Here is a 10,189-nt window from a genome sequence, read left to right as displayed (position 1 = left end):
ATTTTTCGCAAAGTATAACGACTACATCATCTTAAATGTCTTTTCGAATATGTCTAGGTGGTATTTGGGAAAAACTGATTTTTCCTTGTTCACTGAAATGAAATGATTTTTTTTTTTTAGTTGAACTCCCACTGATTAGTCTTTATGCAAACGGAGTTGACTGATCAAGGCAACTGAAGGAAGATGGAAGAACTGGGAAAATTCAAACGGGGGGTGGAAACGGGATTGCCCCGAGAACATACACGGACACGATGTTGTGCACCTCAAATTTACTTTGTCGGGGATCGAATCATTGACCTCACACAATACAGGTGATCACTCTAAAACTGAGCCACCGTGCCTACCTCACTTCATTTTCAAGTAAGCACGCATCGTGTGCAAGAAGGGAAATCATACATACTTAAAAAACATATTTTTCGTAGTTGAGTATAGCTACATCAATTGACGTATAGTTGTGCTTTTGTAGATATAAACTTACTCCGTTCAACTCCTATAGGGGATCCTATCTTTGATACTTGAATGTTATTTTCACCTGGAATAAACAAGGGCTTATGTACGTAGACACGATCTTGCGTACTACTACCAGAATAAACAAATCTATTAGTTTCATTTTATTGGAGACAAGCTTTCTAACGGGACAGCAACATTTAAACCAAGTTAAAATTAGATAAATTTATATCTGTGTCTGGTATATTGTAATGATAATAAAATAGACGCGTCCTAATGCAGGATATCATTTTAAGCAAATTTCTCTTTGCGTATTTGAGGAATATAATTTTCTGAGTGTATGTGACCTTCATTTCGTTCCTCATTAAATCGATAAAGTATGATGACTGCTTTTGTTGATCATGTTTTGTTAACGTATTACGCCCACACATTTGTACTATATGCCTACTCATATATTCACACATCTCTACTATATACCACAAGGATACACACGCTAATATATGCACGTACATGTATATACATAGGTTTAGATTTCTAACTTCAGATGGCAAAACATATGTGGAAATATGTATCGGATAGAAAAAGTGCTCCAAATAATACATAAATATTTTTTAAGAGAAAATTCACCTCTGCAAATACTAGTCTTCGCTCCCTCGCGAATACATACGTTTTCAATAGCTATTTTTATAGATACATTTTCTTCTTCTTCTTTCCATTCTTGAGATTCCAGATTGATCAATTTTTTATTTTTTACTTTTGATTTTCTCCTGCTGCTACTCATTTTTTTTTTTTTGGTTTGGAGTATACCAAGGTTGTCTAATTTGTGAAATGACAAATGACACTACATATATTTATAATTAACCTTCTCCAGTAAGCCTCAGTATTAGGTATATGGCAATCACCAACGTGTGATTTGTTAATTCTACAATATTTTTACATTTACGACATTCCAGCCAGTACTGTAAATTTAGTACCAAATCTAAGTGCTTATATAACTTTTTCCAAGAAGTAATAATTGACTATAGTCTGGACAATGAAGTCTCTCAGAGGATATAAGATAAATAGAGATAACATGTTTATCCTTCTATTGATCATGAAAATCATAATTATTTGAACTCGATTTCCTCCAAATGTTATTACATATTAAGCATATTATCAACCACATTTGTTACAAGTATTAACGTATAAGCATATCATCGTAAAAACAGAACTACACCCACCCAACCACCCACAACACACACATACACGCACACACACACACACACACACACACACACACATACATATATATATATATATATATATATATATATATATATATATATATATAAATATATGTTACCGTCAGAACCCGAAATTAGGTAAAACTAGAATTTCCTAGTTAAAACTAGTTTTCTCAAAGCCGTTTCGAAAGAACTAGTATTAACTAGTCAATACTAGAATTTACTATGTTAGTTAGGTAATTCTGGAATTAACGAAAAAGACTATATAATGTGAATCATATACAGTTTTTACTAGTTAAAACTAGTTCTGACCAAAATGGATCAGTTAACAGTGTTTCTGCAAGTTCGGACTTGCTCCTACTGGGAAAGTATTGTTTTGTTTTCTCTCAGTCTGTTCGGAGTCTTTGTAAAGTGTGCAGGTGCGTCTCTCTTGTCGTGGCTACGCTTGTGTTAGTGTTTCGGGAAGTGTAAGGTGATTATTCGTTGTAATGAGTCAGTCCGATAAAGAAACAATTTTGAAGGAAAGATTCTTCAAGGAAATTATTCGTTTGGAAAATGAAAAAGACAGTCACTATAATGCAATGACCAAGGACGTTTACAGTAAACTTTTAACTGAAGTTGAAGAGGCAAAATCTGCTGCAAAGAAAACACCTTTACAGTACAGACGTTTGAAACGGTTTAATGTTTTAGAAATTGGTGAAAGAAAAAAACTGGTGTCGAATAGTGAGCCTGTGAAGTACTACTTACCTGCCGAGGAGATCTTTGATGTTATTGAAGCATCACATGTTGCTGTGGGACACGGAGGTCGAGATAGAATGAAAGCTGAAACTTCTAGGAAATATGCCAACGTTACGACTAAAATGATAAATATTTTTCTGTCAATGTCTGAAACATGTCAACGGAAGAAAATATGAAAAAGAAGGGCTTTCTTTCTAAGCCAATACTTCACACAGAAATGAACAACCGATGTCAAGTGGACCTGATAGACATGCAAGCACACCCTGATCGTAAGTTCAAGTTTATCATGGTATACCAGGATCATCTGACGAAGTTTCTTACTGCGAGCGCTGCAAACCAAAAGAGCTGAAGAAGTAGCCTACCAACTGACAGACATATTTTTGACATTTGGTGCCCCCTGCATTTTCCACTCTGATAATGGCAGAGAGTTTGTTAGTTCTGTCATCAAGTTAGTCAACGGAAAACCCAGGCACAGCCAAAGCCAAGGGTCAGTAGAACGGGCAAATCAAGATATAGAAAATATGCTTGCCTCGTGGATGCATGATAATAAAACAAAAAAAAACTGGTCAAATGGTCTCCGCTTTGTTCAGTTTATGAAAAATCGAGCTTATCATTCCGGAATAAAACAGTCTCCATACCGTGCGATGTTCGGCATTGAGCCAAGAGTAGGACTTACGACTTCAGCACTGTCATCAGATGTTCTCCAAAACATAAACGATGAGGACGACCTCGTGAGTATTATTGAGGACATGAATGAGCGCCTTAGTGAACATGAAACATTTGATGAAGGAGAAAATGAGGCTGGTCCTAGTGCGGTTGATATCACATCATCCAGGAAAAGAAGCACGTGAAAATTTGTCAAAGCAGGCCAAGAAAATGAAACGTATATCTGATGCCACCCATCCACCTGTTGAAGTGGGAGATAATGTCATAATACCAATCCCGGATGTGGACAGAGCAAAGGCGGATTTTCGGAATGTCATTGGAGTTGTTCTAGAAAAAAAATGAAGATCTGCACAAGATTGGAACCAAGGATGGAAAACTGGATAAATTATATTGCAGGTAAGTTTTCTGTCTTTTATGTGCTCCTTATTGATAGAATTTGTATTAACGTCCTAAACAAGCTATGGAGCTTCTAACGACGGAACCTACAGGTTAAAGTGGGATCCGAACCATTGCTCGGGTTTGTATCCGAGGCGGAGGGCTCCCAGCGGGATTTAGAGCCCGCGACCACGCCCGCAGAAGACCTTAAGCATTTTCATTTAAGGCCTTTAAGCATCTCTGGTACACGCCGGGATGGGGTACGAGATAGCATATGGGAAGGAAGTTGGTTAAGGCCTAGTTTTATAGGTACTATCACATTCTTTGATTGGTATGAGAGGGATAAAAGCTGGAAATCCTCAGTCAGGATGGTAGGTCGCTGGACGATAAACTTGCGACCTACCGAATGCGAAGCCAGCACTTTACCAACTGATCTATGGCCGCTCGGTAATTAAGAGCTATATTGTATATGTTAACGCTGTTGACTAAGCTCCCCACCACTTTCTTTTCTTTCTTTCTTTCTTTCTTTCTTTTTCTTAAGATTGTGGGAAGTTGTAGGTCACTACCACAATTTTGGATAGCAAGCAAGATAGAATTTAATAAGTCTGTGATCTGAAAGGATTATTCCTGTAAACAACTTATTTTTTTTGTTTAGATTTTTGAGTAGTCAGCGTGTGACATCATTATTCACAGCTATTCAAATTTCTATACAGAAAGTAAATTGTTTAAATCGCTGATCCTTTTAGATCATAGAATTACTTAAATTCTGTCTTGCTTGCTTTCGAAAATGGTGATGGTGACCTACAACTTCTCACAATCTTCAAAAAACGGAAAAATTAATGGGGAGGAGCTTGGTTAACACCCTTAACCATAGATGTTAGTGTTTTATACGTATCTGTAATATTATTATTAACCGAAATAATGATGGATTCTTCACATCATTTTATGTCAAAATAATTTTCTGTTATAATGTCCATTATGTTTTTCCGGAACCGATTTAATAATGTGTAATCCATCTGTTATTGTCTGCTATGTACTCACCAGTAGATTGATAACGTGTCACGAACTTGATCCCGGTAAAAGACTGTTGTTTAGCTTGTGAAACCGGTACTCGTGAAATGTGCTTTAGTGCATAGGCGTTTTTTGTAGGAAATACGCAGATTAACTACCGGTGTTTCTCTGAAATACTAATTATGACGAGTGTGGAAATTGTGCGTTAAAATACATTATTATTTTGTTTTGAAAAGTCATTATTATTTTTAATATAAGTGATTCAGGATTCCCACACCATGTGATTAAACAAAATGTGTCTGTTGTAGGTCTGAATTCGACATTTGCCACGAGCAGTTCCTGACACCAGTCGAAGTACCAGATACTGAAATTTCGTTGAGAACTGCAGCCAGGAAAGCAGCATTAACTCCACAAGGGTTCACAGGTTGTGTGTGCAAGAAAGCATGTATTTCGAAAAGATGCTTGTGCAAGAAGAAAGGTTTTCTCTGCAACTCAAAATGCCATGATAGTTTACTTTGTAGTAACAAATAGAAACATTTCAGATGTTTTAGCAATAAAAACGTTTTTCTTTGTATTTCATAATAAATATACAATTTTACGTCAGTAGATTGGCTTTGGCACCACCGAATTGAATAAGTAGTTGTGCAATAGTAGTGTGTATTTTACCTTGTGCTAACATACAAAAGCATTTCAGATATTTCTGCAAAACGGAAGTCTTTTCTGTGTATTTCTTAATAAATAAGTGTTTCTATAGAATTGTATTTGAACGACAAGGATTCACATGTTATGCATGCAAGAGGGCTTATATTTCGCAAGGTACTGCAAAAACAAAGGATTTCTATGATATTCTGAGTGTCATAATACCTTTTAGAAATATATAGAAACATTTATGATGTTTGTGCAAAAGAAAAGTTATTTCTAAGTGTCTTAATAAATACATTTCTTCACGTTTCACTAGTAATATTGTATTTTAATGAAAATAAATAGTAAATTCCGCATTCTTAATAAGCGTTGTCAATTTTACAATTCACTAGTTAATACTGAGTTAATACGAAAGGCTGACGAAACTAGTTTTAACTAGGGTATTCTGGTTTCAACAGATTTCGGGTTTTGACGTTAACACATTTCAGTTAATACTAGTTTTGACTAGTAATAACACATTTTACCTAGAAGGAAAAATAGTAAAAACTAGAACTACCTAACTAACATCGTAAATTCTTGTATTGACTAGTTGATACTAGTTCTTTCGAAGCGGCTTTGAGAAAACTAGTTTTAAGTAGGAAATTCTAGTTTTAGCAAATTTCGGGTTCTGACGGTAATATATATATATATATATATATATATATATATATATATATATATATATATATATATATATATATATGTGTGTGTGTGTGTGTGTGTGTGTGTGTGCGTGCGTGTGTGTGTGTGCATATACAGGGTGTCCGGTGAGAAAGGTCAAAGATTTTGGGAGGTGATAGGGGAGGTCATTCTAAGCAATAATTCTTATGTGAACATAGGGTCTATCCCCCCTCGTTCCAGAGATAGGGTGGAGGTAACTTTTTTGTCTCTTGCACTGGCCGATTTTCGTTTGAAACATTCTAGCACACCCTGTAGTTGGGATTATGTTACATATTATACCTCGTTTAAAAGCTAATGAAGCAGGTCTGCAGATCGTATACAAATTGTCCCAATATTGCGTACAAAAGCAAGTAACGGAGGGATTTTTCTTTCGAATTTCCCTATAAAATTCCCGTCTTTAAAAGATTTTCATTGTTATTGAGTCGAAACACTATCGTTATAGGAACAGTATCTGATTAGGCGAAAATTATATTGTATATTAAAGATCCAGGTGAGGTGTCAAATTTTTAGCTTCATTAGAAGCCGTAAAAGAAAAAAAGGAATACTTCCCGACTCCTTACTCTAATAACATGACAATGTTCGAATTTTCCATGATGACAATGGTTACGAATATTAATAAACGAAACTCTTTATGCAAAATTAGAGATTCAATACTATCTTATAAGATACGACAGCTCTACATTTCTAAGCGGGAACACTTATTACAGTTATGAAAGCCACTTAACCACCAACAACAATATATATAAATCCATACCTTATAATTTCCATAAATATAAAAGAAGGCAGGCCATCATCAAACTTTGCATCAAATCCTGTCTACTGTCTAATATTATATAATTAAATAACAACTTTACCTCCTAACACTCGTAAAATAGACAACAATTTGAATCAATATAGATTCATAATCGCTCCTTCTACTGTCTAATACACGCATAATATAGGTTTCATGATACTGAGAGCCGTTTTAATAAAACTAGTTTTTAAATAGCCGGAAACAAAAACAAGTTAAAATTATATAATAGCCGGGAATAAATCAATTCAAACAAAGCACGCAGAGTGTAGGCCCTTACCAATTACGTTAACGCTCACGGCAATTAAAAAAAACTCTCATCCAACAAACTACGTTAATTCTATTTTCACATTCAATCAATATCGCCACATTTGCATTAATTACTATAGCAGTTCTAATTATTTTTTAATTACTTGCATTTTCTGTAAAATTTTCCTACTATTCAGTTTCAATTACTGAATCCAAATTCTAATGATAATTTATCAGACTAAGAAGTAATGTTTTTAACTTCACAATAGACTATTAATTCCTCTGCCTTACATAAATCTAATTAATAATTTAAATATATATTAATTCCTTTATTTCACTCTTCAACATCTACCAATTGTTGTTCACTCGAAGTCATATTTCAATAAAAATAAATAGGCTTTCCTAGGTCTGTTATAACACTCTTTTATTGTAAATATATTGTATATCTAACAAAATTAACAGTGCTTCACAAACCTGTTACTGCATAAAAAAATGTTCCATTTCAGAACTACCATATTTTCACTGCCAATGTCTTTTAAACTTTCATGTATAACTGTATATTAGGTGACTTCGCAGATTAGTTGCTTTCTCAATAAAGAATGGGAAATCTTTAATATAGAAATGACTCAACTTCCCTCCCTTCCCCCGTCATTAGAAATAGAGTTCTTGAAAACGCTGGAACACGCATTCCCTTACTTTTATTTAAGAATTCATATATCGAATATTACGTCTCCAAGTTAAACAATTCCTCAGCTTGAGTACTTTGTGAACAAATAAAAGGAAATTTCAATATGGTCAACACTGTGCTATCTTTCCTCTCAGAAACGGAACTCTCAGACGTGGAATTGGCGTTATTTTTTAATTAAAAGTCTCTATTCTGAATTTCAGATCTCCAACTTAAGCGAATCCTCACATTCGACACTTTTTGATTACACAGAGACATTTGTGTACTAACATCTGTATAAATGTTCTCCCTGCGCATTAAATTGCAGATATAACAAGGTTTCTCAAAGTTTGTATCCTAGAGAGAGTAGGAGATCGGAGGTTTGAAACAAATTTGCCCATTCCTCATATCTCCGAAACTCTTAGGTGTAAAACCTTCAAATCTTGTATAAATGTTACCCTGTAGTCTAAATTGTCAATATCAGAAGGTTTTCCGAATTTTGTATGCTGATGGGGGTTTGAGTTAAATTTTGTCCGTTATACTTATCTCCAAAACTAAATGTTTAATATTTTGTATAAGTATTATTAATGCAGCATAGGCTGTAGATATGATAAGTATATTTGCGAAATTCTATCATTCGCAAAGTGGATGGGAGGATAAGTATTTTTTTGGTCGTTCACCAGGCCTTTGAAACTGTTAGCCATAATGTGCCGGTGCTGTGCCATCAGTTGTAGCTCAGAATAATCTCCAAAAATATACACATTCAATATATGTAACAATTGGGGATGAAACTGATGCACAACACGGTACTTAACTAAAATAACGGGTAATTTTAAATGAAATTCAAATGTCTCTATTTTCAAACTGACTAGTTGTGGGAAAGGTAAGAGAAAGAGAAAGGTTTTAACTAAGATAAAGGAATGAGCACTAGCCTGATATCCCAACGAGGCTGGCGTCGTACTGGTCATCTGGAATGATGAATGTCTTTCTCTGGAGGAATTCTGGAAATGCTGGAATCGGTCAACATCTGGATCTCTATCCTGTTGATCTGCTAAGGGCGTCGAGTTCTCTTCTTCACGGTGCGCCTTTTACAATGTTCATCTCCACCTTCATTCCACTACTCTGATGTCAGATTCAAATGTGTCTGCAGCGATGAACCAACAGAATGGTATTGGTCGTCCTCCAATGGTATGATGTGCTTCTCTCCGATGATCTTGCACCTTCCTAAACCGTGAGGCGAATACCATCTGTCGATCTGTCCTCCGTGGTTTTGTTTGGCTGTAAAATGATGAGTATGGCATTCAATGAACGGGAAAGTATCATTCTGTGCTGAAAGGTGTGCGGAAAATCAAGAAGGAAACTAGTCCTGTTTGTTAACAATTTCAGAAGCGAGAATTGACAAATACATGATTACAGAAGCTGTCTGGAAATGTACAATCTTAATAAAAAGTTTTTATTCCTTTGGATTTTAAAGAGTTCATGATACTGTCGAAGATAATCATAAAAATGACGAAGTAGAATTTCACAAATTAAATCAATAGTTCGCAGTCACATCACTGTAACTACACAGATATTTGACAATAAGAATACGGGACGAAACGCATATAATAGATAGTCTCACATTCCTTGCTAGAAATCCCGTTGTGGGGCACCATCACACATAATTGTTCAGTAATTAAAAAAAATCACTAATTCTCTCTTATTGCTTTCTATGTCTTTGTTTTCTTCGCGCTACCTACTAATTATGAATAGATTTACAAAATGCCTCCAAACTTATATGTCATAAATAATAATATACATATACATTTATATGATGTAAGAATAATATACCTTAAAATTATATGCCTTATAAAAAGGTGCACATAACACGAACTGATTACGCTAGGATGGCACTTCAAGGTATATTCCCATTACGATTTCGTATTCATAAACTTCACTTTTCAATGACATTATCTACGTGCACAAGTTATTTACTGACTACGTAAATAAGTTCCTTAAATATTACTCTATTCGGTGAATTATCTGATTTTCCTTGTGATATTTAATAAAGATAACCATGTGTTCTGAATCTGCAACGTTATAAGTATTATTTTCCATTAACTTAAATTGGTTTAATAAATCCTTTGTAGAATCCGGTTTAGTGTCGTACTAAGAGTTTATCTAACATATGATGCTAACATGTGATCAAATTATTCTATCCCAAAGAGATTACTCCTAATGCAAATATTTAGACAATATTATGGAATAGTCGTGTCTCGCATTGTTGTTACAATTCATGGAATGTCAGCAATATGACAGAAAATACGGAGTTAACGTCAAGCGTTAGTCAAACTGTTAGTACGACGGAACATGTGACTCTGCATAAGATTCTATATGACATAAAGCACTGTTAGAAAAGGAAGATATTACGAGGCATAAAATTTCTATGAGATACACAGCACATGTATGATTATAACGTATCTTTTATTATATTTTGTTGTTGGTCTCATTAAATTAGTTGTGGATCTGATATTAATTATATGTTATTAACGCTGTATTAACCCTTTACCGATATTGTTGTAATATTACAACACTATACGTGAAGCGATGTTATTCTGTTTTCACTGGCTAATTTACCGCTATGGTGATTTGTTGCGTTTCTACAACATCTGACGTCCAGCATAT

Source organism: Thermobia domestica, chromosome 13 (assembly GCF_964235325.1).
Source record: "Thermobia domestica chromosome 13, izTheDome1.hap1.1, whole genome shotgun sequence".
In the NCBI taxonomy this organism is placed as follows: domain Eukaryota; kingdom Metazoa; phylum Arthropoda; class Insecta; order Zygentoma; family Lepismatidae; genus Thermobia; species Thermobia domestica.
This window is presented reverse-complemented; position numbering follows the sequence as displayed.